Source organism: Eumetopias jubatus, unplaced genomic scaffold, assembly GCF_037043125.1.
Source record: "Eumetopias jubatus isolate StellerSeaLion01/CBP00866 unplaced genomic scaffold, mEumJub1_p1.0 scaffold_3, whole genome shotgun sequence".
NCBI lineage: Eukaryota > Metazoa > Chordata > Mammalia > Carnivora > Otariidae > Eumetopias > Eumetopias jubatus.
Window position 1 is genome coordinate 74,606,696 of NW_028274809.1, and position 17,236 is coordinate 74,623,931.

Here is a 17,236-nt window from a genome sequence, read left to right on the forward strand (position 1 = left end):
CCAGGCACCCCCTGACCTAGGATTTCTAAAGTGCTATAAATCTTGCTCAAGATAGCTATTACCAGGATCTCAACACTTTTGTAATCCTGCTTGATGCAAAATGGTTCCCTGGAGACTTGCACTTGCCAAATGAAGGTCAACTTCTTTATAGAATCGCTAACATCAAACATCTTATGAGTAGGCAATCTCAGTGGAACATTTTGTCATCAACAGATTGGCTTCACTGCTTTGGGCTCCACCCCCCATCCTTATTCTCAATGTAAAAATTTACCCACCTGCTGCGTTGCTCTTCTCAAAGGTATTTTGTCAATGTTGTCAAAGAGAGTTATGATAGATTTTTAGTGTGGAAAAAAATTGTCGGTCTTTTAGGTAAGTGACGTGTCTATGGATATATTCCCAGTAAAATATTCCAGTGCTAAAATAAACAAAATTGTATAACTTTTGTGAACTTAACATTTCCCTCTAGATGTCAAATATTATTAATTTCTTAATATAAACATTGAAACATCTATAAGTTACTAAAAACATGTTCTTAAAATAATGAGAGGTAATAATTTAACACTAAGGAAAATATTAAACTTCAGCACAGTATGTGATTCTTTTAATTTAATGATTATTTTACACTCATTTTTAATACCCCTTCTGAAAAAGCCAGCATAAAAATTGTTGGTTAACATTCTAATCCTGAATGGAATACCAGAACACTCAGGCCTCTTGCTTTTACCACATCTTCTCTTAGGGCACTTTTCTTTCCTCAAGCACAGTGGGCTAGAAGATATAGCTTCACAGTAGAACCTTTTTCTGGTTGCTTTGCCCCCCGTCTGCTATTTACAACCTCTGGTGACTCCTGTACCCATTTTCAGAAGTCACCTTTGAGGAAATCATATTTCTTTTTTTTATGGAATAGAGACAATTTGAAAAGATAAGTAAAGCCTACCAAATAAAACCATGGACTTTCTGCTTTTGGTCCATATCTGTGAGGAAGTTACTCTCCCTTCTTTCTATTCTTGCCACAAATGGGATGCACTTGTATTACAGGTAGTTGTATTACTTTCCTTGAACTCATCTTCTCACCCAGTTTCCTAGAATGTATGTGGTGCCCATGCTGGATCTGATGCTACGGGTTCACTGCTGCACAGACGACCTTGCTCTATTCTCGCTGAAGTATGAGAAGATAATGTCCTGTGTGCATCCAGGATTGAGAACAATAGAAGGTTAGTCTTCTCTACTGAAGGGGACTTAAACATCAATCCATGGACAGGAGGTTTCCAAACTTGGGACTGCCAGGGACCAAATGCTACCATCTAAGACCAGAAAATCGGGACATGTTCCATTAATAATTGACTTCAATGGTGCTGACTCTCCATCGAAAGGCTAATGAAGAGGCTTTCAGAAACCTTGGTTCATGTGGGACACCAAAGTGCCAGTGAGGATGAAATTAATAACTCAGGCTTTTTCAGGAACAATGATACCTTATCAGATCTTAAGCCCTGGACCACACTCAGAACTCTAAATATGAAGGTACCTGGGTAGGCTTGGGGACAGGGCTTCCAAATTCTGCTTTCTGTATTGCTGGCTATGCCACACTCATTGCATCCATCCTGTGTGTGTGTGTGTGTGTGTGTGTGTGTGTGTGAGTGTGTGTGTGTATTTCTACTTCTTTCTCTGAAACTAGCCTCTGTAGCATTGTTTTTCATGTAGTGCTCGGAGCCTTTACAAGGGAAGAAAACCAAGAATTCTGAATAATTTGAATTTCTTCCTATATAGTATGTACCTTCTGGCGATTCAGTAGTACCCACCATATGCAAAATGCCAAGTTGAGGCAGAGTTAGGGGTCACGGGGGAATAAGATAGCCCAGTGTTTGGGGGATATTATCATCTGGGATGGGGAAACAGGCAGATCTATAAGTATTTATTGTGCAGGGCAGACCATGCTGACCGGTCCAATAGAGGTAGGGATAGCATTTAGAACATGAGCTCTGGCTTCAGAATGTTGTGCAAATCCAGTTGTTGTTGTTGTTGTTGTTGTTTGAAGATTTATTTACTTTTTGAGAGAGAGAGAGAGAAAGCAGGAGCAGGGGTGGGAGGTGGGGTGGGGTTGGGAGGGGCAGAGGGAGAAGCAGACTCCGTGCTGAGCAGGGAGCCCAACTCAGGCCCCGATCCCAGCACTCCCATCCCAGGATCCTGAGGTCATCACCCGAGCCGAAGGCAGGCGCTTTAACTGACTGAGCTACCCAGGCGTCCCATAAATTCAGTTTTTATTGCTTAACATGCATGTGATTTTGGAAAGATTATTTACTCTCTAGCAGCCTTAGTTTTCTCATCTGAGTAACTACGGTTAAAATGGGATCTACCTCATGGAGTCATTGGGAGGATAAAGTGAGAGAAATTACACTGAAGTTCCCTTTTTAAAACCCAGTACCTGCCACACAAGCCTTACAGCTCAGTAAATGTGAGCTGTTATTATAAACAAAGTCCCATGGAAATAAGGGGGGAGATAAAACCCACATATCATTGAAAGCGTTAAAAAAAACCTATCTCCATAGAGGATTATAATTTAAGGCTACCTAGAGGTGGCTTTAACTTACACATACTGGTAAGTTATGCAGGTTTTACACGTCTGCTCAGTCTGTTAATTCAGTGACAAAATATGTACTTACAAAGGCAATTAAAGCAACTTAAAGTAACACTGTAATACATCATAGAATACCTCTGTAAGGAAACACAGTTGCTATAGATAATTTTAGATGGTTATGATTTTATGAACATTTTAAGAAGTAAAAAAAAAATCAGTAAGGTGTAGTGCTATTATTTTTAAACACAGACTTCAGAAATCTAAAACTGTATCAAGGAAGAGCTCTAAAAAGCACTTTTAATAAAGGAAGATGTCTCACTGCATGAAGGATTTACCTTTGAGTACACGGATTCCTGGATGAATGGAATTTGGTAACATCTCAAAAAAATACATCTCAAGCATTGTTTTTAATGTTTCAATAAAAATTTGCAGATGTTAGCTTTTTGTACATGAAGGTCATAGCCAGGCTGAAAACACAGAAGGACAGACAATGTTGAGATGATATGAATAAATACCTGTTTTTGTTTTTGTTTTTTTTTAAAGTTTGCCCAGGGAGAAGTCCAAAAAGGAAGTCTGACAGTTACACGGACTCTATCACCACAGGAATTGCTAGTGATAGAAGACGCTAAGAGAAGTAGGTTTGTTTTCGGTTGTGGTTGAAGCAGAGGAACTCACCTTCCTCAGAAATTAATGGAGGCTTTCAATCTTGCTGGCACTGCTACTTTATCATTCATATGACTAAACAGACAATCAATTTAGCCGCAATGTATGGGAATGAAGGGAAGTAGCAAATAAGCTATGAATGATGAGAACAGAAAAATCAAAACCCCCTTCCTTATTCTTTTTTAATGGCTAATACCAACAGGGACAAGGCCAGTAAAAAGAGGTTAATGAATTGCAAAGATTCTTTAGAAAGTGATTGACTGGTATTGAAGCACAGTCAAATCAGTCATAAATATTTACTTTTATTAGCAACAGTGGGTTGCCTGTTATTTTCAATTGATTTTTAAAATGGGCAAAAACCTACCACTGTGACTATTATCAAATGTTCCCAATTTTGTCAATATTTCTCTGCTCTAAACAATTCCAGAACACACATAGCCTCCTAGACCCTTATTTCAAATGTTATTGTTTTCAACACCCTTTCCAAAGGATTACAAATGACAAGTTAAAGTGAGTTTCCCTATATCATTAAGAATAATTCTAATCTTTTCATTTTTACAGTTTTTTCAAGTGGATAGAATGGCGGCAGTTGTGGGATGAACGTTCTTTGAGAATCTATATTCTACTAACATTGACTTGCTAACCTGCGGTCGTGTTATTTGCTTTACCAAGTGAGAATGAGCCATAAGAGAAACCTTTTTTTTTTTTCCTTTTTTAATTTCCAGCGACTGGGAGAGCTACAAGAGTTAACAGGGCAACATCGTTCCAGTTCTGAACAGTGTGCGATACTGCTGTTTGTTTACATCACTGGATAAAATGCTGCTTTATTTTGTAAAATCCAATCTAGTATAAGGACATTTTCCTGAAACTTGCTGTCTAGACCATAAAAAAGATGGAAATCATTTTTAACAGGGCGTTTGTAACATGAGGATCCAATAATTCAATTCAAAGGAACATAACAAAAGGAATTTCCTACAGATAACAACAAAGAGTTAATATTTCCCAGGGCAGACAAGTTTCCAATTCAATTAGTTTTAATGAACCTTCTGCTCACTGGTTACTGAACTAGAAAGAACAGCAATAAATGCCCAGAGGAAAGAGGGAGAGGATATTAAGGGAGGGCCAGTGTATAGTATATAAATTTCCAACTTGACTAAAAGAGTAGCCTTGATGTAGTTTTGGGAGCTAAAGACAGAGAATCAGATCCCTCTTCCAAGTTTAGTGTGCAGGGACAGCAAATCTCAGCCGGTTCTGTGCCATGAAACAAATGTACTAGTTCATCCCCCCGTCTGATGCTAAAATAGATAATACAATAGATAACACAATCATACAGTTTCTTAAAAGAGCTGAGCATGTTCTATATGGAAAATACAAAATGAATTCTTTACCAATAAGCGGCAGACTGGATTTGTTACTTTATAGATATGTACAAATGCATATATGTATATATGAATAAATGTGTATATATATCTTCCAATATATTTTTTTTCAAAGAATTAAGGTAGATTATTTTTTCAGTTTGCATGTAACAAAAATTATATACTCACTTGTATAGGGAACCATGTGGACATAACACTGTGAAAGTAAAAACTGCCATCCACAAGCAATTTCCTATTTGAGATCCTGAGAACGAGTTTTATCTGAAGAATGTAATGGATTTCATATTTTTATTTGATTCTGATAGTCACCTTAAACCTGTACTCTAGCATGGCAAACTTATATTTCCAGGATCAAGCTGCAAGTCATACTCTGTGGTTAAACATGACTACCTTCACAGATCTGATTGTATAAATATACAAATCCACTCCAGTTAAATATTTGAAATAAAGAGTAGAGTCCAGTGAGAGCCTCCGTGTCGATTATTGTTTCAAGTAAGCATTGTCAGCTATTTTTCCATTTCTTACACTTCTGAAACATTTTTCATTCCCCATCACACCCTTGTTATATTGAACTATCTTTTAATTTTTAGTTCCAGCCTAGTTCCCACCCATGCAGTGGAAATCTTTTTCTGGATGCTGACTCTGGAAAGTTCTGAATGCATGGTACTAAATGGCCCCGATGTATCCCATAAGGTGCACAAGGATCCACCTAAACCTGGTGAGGCCCACTTTTCCTGGTGTCAGAGTTAAAGGAGCACAAGTGCTTTGTAAAGGTGACCCCCAGGTTGCATCCCTGTCAGCTTCCTCAGGATCGCACTTGAGAATCTGGCTGCAAATCTGAGTAGCGGCTACAACATTTCAATGACGCATATTCTTCCTTGCAGATGCATTTCTCTTTGAGTTTAAAGTCAAGCTTGTGTTTGTGGATGGCTGCTTTGTCAGTGAGGGGTTGGATTTTGAAAAGATAGCACCTGGGTTGGTTTTTGAAAGAAAAATGATTTTCAGCTCCATAATCATACGTTTAACCACCCCCTGGACAAAATTAGGGTACAATGCGACCAAATTGAATGCAAAGTTTTAGTTTTATAGCACAGGGTCTATCTTTAAATGTTCTTTAAGGAAGCCCATCACGTAATTGAGAGAAACATCGAAACAGGTCAACTTCTATCTGCAATGCTATTGTCCAGTCCAAGCAAAGACTGTTTTAATACTTTAAAAGTTGTTATCAAATTGTTGCTGTTATTCAATGGCCTTCATTTATTTAATTTTAGTATTGCATTTTTAACATGAAGAGAAAATATGCGCTCATTGCATAGTTCCTAAGAGATGACTTCTTTCAGTGGGATGAAAGTGTCGAAAGAAAGGAAATGATACGAAATACAGAGCACTGATTTCCAGCACGAATCCTTTGTCTTGCGATTATCTTTGTCCTGGCCAGATAAAAATTATTATAAATAATCAAGTGACCGCTAGCTAGTTAAAAAGTAGAATATGATAGGGCTAACCTCTTTGAAAATATTCATATTCGTATTTATACGAAGAGGGTTAATTCTAGGGGCGAAGTTTAAAAATTCATTTTCAGTTTGGACAAATGTTTTACTTTGTCTTAAATTCATTTGAGGTTCTTGTTGTACATAAGTGGTTGGGTGAGTTTTTAGAGCTTCCGAAGGAAAAGGGTTTGGGGAATATAAAATTCATTTGCACTTTTGGTAGTGGCATAGGAAATGACACTTATGGGAAAGGGCAAATTTTTTATCAAATGGTAATTTGCATATGAAGTGTGATTATGAACACATCAGTGGAAAAACAACCTTACTTCCACGTGAGGGGGCCTCAAGGTAGTGGGATTCAGAGCCTACTGTTGACTGGCAAGACAAAAGCAGAGGAACTCCTTCCACAGTACAATAGAGACACGTGAATAGGCAGAAGTAAGCACAAAAGGAAACAGATATTAGATGAAGGCATTTAATTGCAAAATAAGAACACAAGTGTGCAAAACACTAAAGCCCTCCGATACCCAGTTTTCTTAAATAGCAAACAAAACTCTAGAACTTTGCCTCTGAGGTATTACAAGAAACTTTGTCAAGTTGCACATGAGAAAATAGAGCCCACAGCCATATAGTAAGCAAAAAAATTCTGTTTGAGTATTGACATGACAGTTTTTGAAAGTTCAAGCAGAAAACCAATTATAATGAGCACTGGAAAGCCTGGAGCCCTGCTGTTCAATAAATAAAAAGTACAACAAACTATTTTCCAAAAAGGTTCTAGAGAGTTTCTTCTTGTCCCACTACTTACAATCTGATTACATAAATAGTCTCTATTTGCTGTTGAATTGCCAGGCAGCTGTATTAAAGTACAAATCAAATCAAGTCAGGATTAGAAAGTAAAAGAGCATGGTTTAAAGTAATCTATCCCCCAGGAACTGTGCTCAGATTCATCAAACAGAGCTTAAAGTACAGTATATCTTATACCCTCGTGTTTCCATGCTGCATTGCTGCAAAACCAGTTATTATTTTTGATATCCAGAGAATGTTGCTTGTTGCTGAAGAAGGCTCACTTGCTTATTTAAAGGTACTATCTGAATGTGCCACTTGTTTATTACTTCTTTTGGTTCAGATTTGTGGGAAGGACATAAATACCAAAGACTAGTAGTCTCTTTATTGACCATATCCTATCTACCTCAGCTGTGAATTGTCATGAATATTTCTTGCAGACAGAAGGATGACTAATTTATTCCAGATTTGGAGTGATACACAATTGTGATGATATTAAAGAAAAGCCGGTCTGTCCTTAGATGCTATTGGCTATTAGGTATTATGCACACCTGCCCTTGCAAATCCTGTTCCATCCAATTATTACTGAAGGAGAAGACGATTTAGTCATTTCAACCCGTGATTGTTTCTGATGGAGGGCTCTATATGTACTTGTCAATGGACTCCTCAGTCTTTGGTATTTACAAAATTGTTGTCACCTTCAAGTAGAAGGAACACAATTCAATGAACTTTTATCCATGACCATTTTCTACTTTCCTGATCTGACAGGACAAACTTGTTTAAATCTACAAATATAAGCTTATATTTCACCACATTCCTTGTATTTATATAATGGCCAAATATCTATTCAGAGATGTTATATTGGCTTCAGTTATCATATTCAACATTTATCTCCAAAGGGCATAAAAGCAGGCTCTGAAGATAGCTGGATATTGATTTATAGTGATAAATTTATATTTTATGTGTAACATGGAGGGGGAAAACAGACAAAAGTGTGATTTCTGTGAGCTGAATGGCTTCAAGAAAATGGGTAATGTGTGTTTTAACCAGCCAGCCCAATGATCATTTTTCTTCCCACATCCCTAAGCTAAGGGAGAAAAAGTCGACGGTTGCCATTAGTTAACATTTCTCATGTAAGTGGCTCTACTTGCAAATCATGCCACATTAAAACAAGCATTCAGTGTCATCATTGGGCATCAGCATATTTGAAATGCTGGCACCTCTCCATTGCAGTCTGAGGCTCCTCAGCCCAATTTAAAGTTCAGTTCCCTGCACTTTGCTAACCTGATCACTACCAGTGACGCAGAGCACCTGCGGTGAGAGGTAGCCAGGTGACCTGGGCAGCGATGGGAGGGGACGTGCATTCTTACGGGACTCTTGGAGGTTTCTCTGTACGGGACAGAGATTCCTGTCGGAATTGTTTAGAAAAAAATGGGGAGGCTTAATAATCTTCCCTTCATCATCCTCTTCTAGGTTTATCATGAAAAGGTCAAAAACGGAATTTGCTATTTATTGCCCCTCGAAAGCCTATATGGTGAGTGAGGACCTTGCCAATTTACCAGGGAGGCGACTGCAGACGAAGATCCCCTACACCAGGTATTTGCGAGGCGTTTGTGGTGCTCGCAGAGTCAGGCCGGACCTCGTTTCTAAGAAACCGGCTGCCAAACCGGTTTGGCTCTGCGTTTGAAACAAACAATTTTTGAAAATCTTTTAATGAAATATTGATTTTATCAAGCACATCAAACTAAAGGCAAATGCACCATGGTGTCATGATTAAAAAATAACAATATATTACAGGTAAACTAAGATAAATGAGTTAAGTGTTCAGTTTGCGGTGCAAATTGAAACCATATATCACCACCTTTCATTATATTGCATTACTGCTGGAGTACAGAATATGGAAGTTGATTGAATAGTAATATCAAATTAGTAGGGAGCTTTGCCCTGCTTCGGTTGATGGAGGACTTTGGAGCTAAAAGGGGATTATTTCCATAACAAAAGTTTCTTAAACATATTTTTGAAGTGAATGTGACTGATAATCAGGAAGACTATGGCACTCTGAAATTGCCCTTCCCAGATCTCACATGAAGAAATGAAGGGGTCTGTATTAATTTTAAAGCTCCCTTTGATTGGGTGAACCTGTCTCCGTTTTGTATGACATTGTTGCCACAGGTCATTGCCTGGTGCGGTGTACCATGAAACAAACAAATAGAAAAAGGCACCTTCTGGCACTTTAAGTCTCCCTGCCATCTGACTACTACCCTAGTGGTTCAGAATGATGAAAAGCAGAGGCTGGGAGAAATCTTCCTATGGTTAGATTGGGAAAAATGAGCATGATGATCACATGGGCTGGGAAGGGCAGGAGAGACAGCCGAAGTCATCTCAGAACTCAAGAGAAAAGGAGAAGACAAGAGGTCACAATTATATGCTAGTATCACACTCCTTTTCACAGAGATCTGATATATTCAGTTTGTTCTTGTATGGTGCTTAGGGAAGTTCTAATTAAGGGAAGAAAGAATTTTGACACATGTGAAGCAGAGATCAATATTTAGCACTATAATCAGCAATTCCTGATGGTTTGACAGTGTCACTATACACATTGTAACTATCCATTATTTTCTCAGGGAGGAGAGCCAGGCAGAGGCTAACAGGCTTATGGCAAGCTATCATGAATCACATAAAGCAGTGTCTCATTCGCTTCTATTTGTCTTGCTTTTCATCTTCATTCATCCTTATAAAGGAGGCTGTGTTGCCATCAGCCCCGAAACGCCACCCTACCTCTGAACTGCAACAACAAAAAGCAAAAACAGTTTCTAAAATTGTCTACTGTATAAAGTACAATAGCTACCTTCCAGAGAGATTAAAAAAAAAAAAAAAAAGGAAGTGTTGGCTGTTTACCCTCTGAAAACATGCATGGTATGCTCCCTTCATGTTTAACCTAAAGGGACTCTATTAGCCACTAGAAAAATATTAATTTAAAACACTTTTGGGGGAGGTTATGTTTATAATAAGTTACAGGTTTAGAATATATTGATCTCATTTTTCACCCAGACTAAACAGTGTCTGTTCTACAACAAAGAAAATCCCACCATCACAGAACTGAACCAAATTCTGTATCAAATTTTGGGTTTGGCTCTTGAGATGAAACTGTAATACAATATCAGAATAGCTAGTCATCTTAACTTGAGGGGTGCAAGCAGATGGTAGAGCTCTGTGTTCGGGTTTTTGTCCCGCGAGAGATTTGTCAAGCTGTAAATCTTTCACCGATGTGAAAAGTTTAAGTTGATAAAGCTCAGATTTTGGCTAAGAAGTTTGTTAGTTACCTAGTCTACCCGGATTCAATTTGATTTCTATTTAAGTTACATAGATGATACCATGATAATCAATGATCATTTTAGCACATTTGATAGCAATGCAAAATAAAATGCAAATCCCAAGGTGATTGTTCAGTTGATTTTAAGTTAATTGCATTCCATCACTCCAGTTAACTAATTATAAAGTGTTAGTCTCTGTGTTTTTTTTTAATATTAAAAAATTGTGCCAGGTCTGTCTGGTTAATTTTTAGGATTTCGTTGCCAGCAAGTGAGTTCGAAATTTATCTTATTTCTTTTTGCCCATTTGCTTTTGATGGAGAACATGGACCGGATGACTTAAAGAAATAAATACCCTGTAAGATGTGATGGAATAATTTGACTCCAATTTACATACAGAACATTATTTCCAACATTTTTCCTACCATTCACAGGCATGCAGCATGCAATGTATGACTGTAGGTGGAAGTGGACCTGGTGTCTTGCATCTCAAACTGTCAGCTGATTCTCACTGCTCTATTCCTGTTTAAGTGAGATGCTGACACAAGCTCACACACTGACTATCCCAAGTAGCACTAATTAAGGGCTGTCCAACTGTGCTTTCTGTTGAGCAGTTTGCTCCAGTGGGTGACAGGAAACAGCCTGAGCTCTGTCTGCAGAATGACATAACAAAGAAGGTTTAAAAAAAAAAAAAAGAACACAGATCTGGTGGGCTGGATAAAAAGACCTAAGAGAGAGCTAACTTGCCTATTTGTTGCTATGAATATATAATTTTAGATGAAGAAAACTTGCCAAGTCACTGTTTATTGTCCATTTATTAGGGCACTTCTTGCTAGAATTAGGAATAATTATAGAAGAAGAATATGGATTAATAAGGAACTTGGGGACAGAGCATTCCTCTTATCCAAAAGGTTATCAATAAATCTCTTTTTAAAAATGGTGGTCAAATGTTGTCATTATGGCCTAATGGTGTTATTTGTAACTTGGAGAATTTAGCTTAAAAAGCAAAGACTTGAAGGGAATGACTCCCTTGGGTATGACTGTGAAAGTTAATTTATTAACAGCCAGGTTGATTAGGAAAGTGTTATTAAAATAAAAGAGAGAGAGAAGAAAAAAAGAAAGAAGGAAAAAAACAGAACAAAACAAACATTCCTACAAATGAGGAAGTAATGAGCAACGTTAACCTTAAGTTCCTTCCCTCCATTCGTTTTTCTTAAAACTCCAGTGAATTCGAACCCGAGATTCTGTGTTTCTCTCTACTGGCTCTAAAAATAACCCCATGTAGAGTCTTAAGAAAAATATATATAAATGAGCCAACTGCTCCCCACCCCCCCGCCCCGGGGTATTATATCATTACTTGAAAGTATAATAGATCAGCATGGGTATATGATCGAAACTCAAGGGGAGGAAAAACACCGACTTGTGTTCTCAAGGTGTTACTGTGTATTCTCATGAGGATATCATCACCATCCTCATCATCCACCAGCAGGCATGGGACTTAGAGCTGAATGCAGTCGATTTCTTGACAGCACTAAACGGTAACGCCTCCTGGCTGCTATGGTGTGCTTGAGGAATTGGCTGGCCCACCACTGTCCTTTTACAATGGTTTCATTTAATTGTAATCCAAAGATCAAAGGTCTGTAACTCTTTAACCAAATTCCAATGTCTGCCAAATTCAATAGCTGTCATTCTTATAGAAAAAGGCAGTGTAATATGTGTGTCCTGATCTAATTTTATAGAAAAAGACCCAATTTACATACTGTTTATTTAGTTAAGTCCCTAAAATCAATACCTTTGTCTGTACCTCTTTTGTTTAAAATACATCATGACATGGCAAACAGCTATATAAATGAATTTTTCTAAACCACACGCATTGTTAATGTTTCTCTATTGCACACTCAAAAAAGAATAGTTGAAATCAGAGCATTTTATAGATCAACCTAAATGTATTTTAATATTAGATTACTAAAGAATGTTAAGTTTTACATTTCTAAAATTATAAATTTTGTTTGAAAAGGTCAGTCATTTTCCTGAGCCACATTTACCAACAGGAGAACATATTTCAACCATTGGAATAAAAGGAAAAGTGATTACGCTCACTATTAAGAGAAAATAATTCTTAAAAATGTGTCTCTGTAACAAACAAGTAAAAACCCAAACAAATATGAGCTCCTGAAAAAGTTTCAGGATAGAATGGCAGGATTCTAAAGGAAGAAAAACCACTTTCTGTTGATAAGAAATAAATCCATTCAAATAGTTATCTTACAGATTAATCCATAATTCATTACACCTAAGAAAAGCATGGTTTTGCTTTGTGTTACAGTCACAGACATCCCTTTACTGACATTCCTATGGACACGGTAATATTTCTTTGAAATGTGAAGCAAATGACTATCTTTAGAACAATTTTTTTCCCAACTCTAAGAATAGCTATTTGTGTGTTAATTTTGCATTTTAATGACATGTGGCTTTTATATTTTGATTAGCTCTTTAGAATAATTTCCTTCCTTCATTGTCTCTGGTGTGTAACCATAATTAGTTGGCGAGGTTAAGCAAGATGGATCTAAGTGACACATGCCCTGTGGTTAGGGGTAGTGATCACGTGACAGTGAATACTTAAATGTGTGTGTGAAGACCTGAACAGTCTCCCCTTTAGTGAAATTTGGTGATTTTGTGCTTTAAAAATGTAAAGTTTTCTGTTATTCCCCTTTCAATTAATCAGAGTTAAAGAGCAAATGTATTTATATATTTTCTCTTTTCACAAGAGAAAATCGGGACATGTTCCATTAATAATTGACTTCAATGGTGAGCATTTAGTTTCCTGTCAACTTTATTTTTCTAGGAAGGATTTTTCCAAGCTGAAATGAGACTAAGTCTTTTAGGACAGGAAACCTAAACCATGTATTTTCCACATAAGGACAATTACTAAACCTAACCACCCTGCTTTTCTCATGGGAGGGAAAAGGACTTGAAGGCTCTTGGTGAAGGGAGGGGCCCCAAGTCCGAGGTCTTAATGTTTCCATTTATACTTCAGATTTGTAATTGAATTACTTTGCACTTAACCTTGATAAAACAGCGCTGCTATTTTTTAGTTCATTTTCATAGATTCTACACCCTCACTATATTCTAGTCCCTTCATTTCAGTGCTTTAGGGTTCTGGTGTTTAGGTTAATACTCTGGCTCGAAGGTATTCTGTAGCTTTGTCTGGAGAGCAGAAATTTCTCCATCTTCCAATAGGGAAAATCTTTTAGGCGTTTCCATGCTTCAAGAAAGAAAGTTTGCCTGGGAACTGAGGAATGTAAGTCATCTCTCTTAACTAAAGGACATTTCTAAGTACCTGTCATTGCCACAACTCACCCATGAATATTTGCTTAGCCATTCATCTTCCTCCCTGTCCCTCCATCTCAACTAGACTGAATCTCTTCGCTGTGTCAGGGACCATGTTCAGAGCTGCAAAATCAAAGATGCCCGTGTAGCAAAGCCGCTACTTTCGAGGAATTCCTGCTAGAGTGAAGGAGACAGTCACATAAAAAACTAAACCAAACCCGAACGACCAAACAACCCCCACTTCCAGCTACAGCTATGTTTTCATGTATCTTAAAAAGAGTTTCTATCTTTTGGTAGCCGGAAGCGTCAAACCTGTCTGAAACCTCGGGCATATACCTCCTTCCCTGAATCTGAAATACTGAATGATACTAATGTGGAGAAAAAGATGTTAATGGTTCATTCCTGGCTTATGAGTTGACTTTGGGAAATGAATATCTCATGGTAACTTGAGTAGGATAGTTGTGTCTAAGGAATCCAACAGGTTGCTGATTTCCCCAGCCTAACATTGGAGGAAATGATCCTAATACTGAATAGCTGTAGTGTTTATATTTCACGTTCATTATGTCGTTTGCCATTTGTGCTTCTATATCACTTTTCGTAACAACAGTAAGGCCCTCCTCCCTCATCAACAGCACTGTGCCCTCACCTCCCCTGCTGCCCTTATACCCCATTTCCAAGGGCAGTCTCCCGAAGCCCATCTTTTCTGTGACTGTCTTAGGTGATGTGTGGCCCCCTCCAACTTTCCAGCAAACAACTGCCCATCCCTGATCTCCTGCACAGTCTGCAATATGGGACCTACTCTGTTTCTTGTTACTTATGACCTTGTTTAAAGAAAATAAATATCTTCCAACCTTAAAAAAATTTCCTGGACAAATATATTGTCCAAATAGTTGTGCAAATACATGGACAATTGGCAAAACCTTACATCGTTTAATGACGTGCTAAGAGTCGTGCAATTGTCTCTGGCTTTTGATTCTATTCCCTGTGACATACATATGCTTTGTTTAAAACATTTTTCTAGGAAAACTGTCAGGGCACCAAATTGGAAAAGGGGTAGTTCTTGCCTGCTGGGTTCTCATACTCTGTGAGTAATACTGATAAATCCTCCTAAAACAAAGTAGATTAAGAAAATGCAGATGATGCCATTTTTATAGCATCAACAAAATATCAGAGTATGCTGAAGTATTTCTTGATGAGTCACTTATATCCCAATCTCCTTTTCAGACCCTGGAACATGAGCAGCACATGTCTCCTTCAATGTCACATGGCAATGGCAAACTCTCCCTCCTATACTCAGTGCAATGTTTCATTCATTAGACCACATAGCCTTCTTTTTGTGATCCAGTGCCTTCTTGCTCCTGCTCTTCCTCCTTCTCTTTGTCTTTCTTCTTCTTCCCTTCAGGGATCCATGTTCTTTTTATTAGACATGTGCTCAGTTCCTTGGATTTTTTAAAACTTAATTGGTGAATTAGTTCTTACTGCTTGTTCTGGGACCAATCCATCACATGATTTGAGAGCAATTCTCTTCATTCCCAGTAGGCAATAAGAATGAAAGAACTAATACCACTGAAAATATTTTTTTCTTTGGAAATTAATTCACATTTTAATTTTGCATGATATAGACTATTTTGTCCATTACTTTGATATAATGCTATCATTATTTGGAGCTTGACTTAATGCTTGAAGTGGGCAATAGAAAATTGGATTTACTGATCTAACCAGGAAGAATTGTTTCCTGTTGCCATTAATAATTCAAAAAAGAGGACCATGTTAACTGAGAAGACATTCCTCTGAGGGTGGAAGAAGGGCAAGTTGGGGCCTGAGTGTCCCCACTTATTTGATCCGTTTGACAGATTGTTTCAAATCTAAAGTCTTGAGACTTTGCTGATTATAAGCTCATATTCAAGCTGGAAAAAACGTTTTAATTTATATCTTAGATGCTGGGACATGATTATTGCAATATAATTACATGCTGCACTATCTTAAAACAAAGAAGGAAGGAAGGAAGGAAGGAAGGGAGGAAGGGAGGAAGGGCAGGAAGAGCAAGTCAACCATTGAGCTGGGCATTTCACAGGCATTATTTCTAAGCAAGGTTAGATATTATTATATTCATTTTACAGATTAATAAAGAAAGACTAGGTAATTTAAGTAGTTTGCCCCAGATTACACATGTAGTAAGTGCTGAACTGAGCTCTAAAGTTAGGTTTGACTGACTTAAATCTGCATGCTTTTTTTTTTTTTTGGAAGTAGGATTCATGAGTAAATGCTTTGAGAGACCTGGTAAGTAAAATAGGTGTGTGAAACACTCAAACCAAACAAGAGACCCCTAGTAAATTGCAGAATTCTGCATAAAGATATTTGGTTTCAGAAATTTTGACAGTCCTATGCTGGCCAGTAATTAAATCCAAATAACTGCAATAGTCACCAGATGGGCAGCGCGAGTGAGTGAGCAGCAGCTGTGGGAGCCATATTCTATATTCGCGGTGTCCTCTGCTTTCTGCTAAACTCTCCTTTCAAATGACTACCCTGTTTTCTAGATTTTTATTTCGGAAACTCACAACTGGAGGATATGCTCATTGCCTTTCAATAATATCTGCTTTCACTTGTGGTATAACTTGCTATGTGTTGGAAAGAAGTCAGAGATGGCTTGAGTCCTGTGGGGATTCATAGATGGAAGAGGAGGGACAAAGGGCAGATGTGGCAAGTGGGGGAGAGAAGGGTTATTTTTTCTTCCATTTACATAACACCTCAGTAATTCCCATTACGCTTTTGATCTTGGCTTAGGCATAACTTCATTCAAGAAGCGTTCCTTGATCCTGCTAAGGTTGTATTCTTCTGTAGCACCGTGAACTTATTTTTTCACAGAATGTTATATTCTCTATTCAATTGCCTATATATTTGCTCTTTTCTCCTCTTACTATCAACTTCGTTGGTAGGAATAACACCTAACTTGCTCATCGTTGAATCTCTAATATTGTATATGGCATCTCCAACAGAGCTGGTGCTCAATAAAATATTTGTTGAATGAATGAGGGCATAAGTAAATATTAAATGTTATACTTTTCTCTTTATGCACATTTATTTATATTGCTTTGGAAAACATTTAACTCTTCCCATGACTGCTAATTTGTAGAAATGAGAGCCTTGTACAATTTGTGGAAGCAAAATATCCTGTGTTTATTCTAAGTAAGCTGTAGGACATTCAGAGCTTGGGTGTTACTAGTCAAGGTTTGGTCAGGAAAACAGCGCTTCAGGTGTTTCAAACCAGGAAGGGTTTATTTTGTTTTACATTTTTAGGAAGGGTTTAAATTCAGGAGCTTAAGATCATTTGGGAGAGCTGAGGATGTGGTAGAAGTCATGGAAAGCTGTTGCTAGGTTTCAGGAAATCAGAAATTTGTGGGAATTGCAGATGCCCACTGCCAACGGGCCTCGCTGCCTTCAGCATGAAAAGCTGAAGTATAGAACAGGTCCTAGGAGCCACTGCCAAATCCTCTGTGCCTGAACATTACCGTTAGAAGGGTAATAATGACTTAGATTCTCTACCGTGTCCCAAATTTCATGTGATTGCCCCCTCCCAAAGAGAGGGTGTTTTAGTTTTCTGTGGGTGTAACAAACTATCAAATACTTGGTGGTTTAAAACAATGTATATTATTCTCTCAGAGCTCTGGAGGCCAGAAGTCTGACCCAGGTTTCATGGGGGTGGAAATC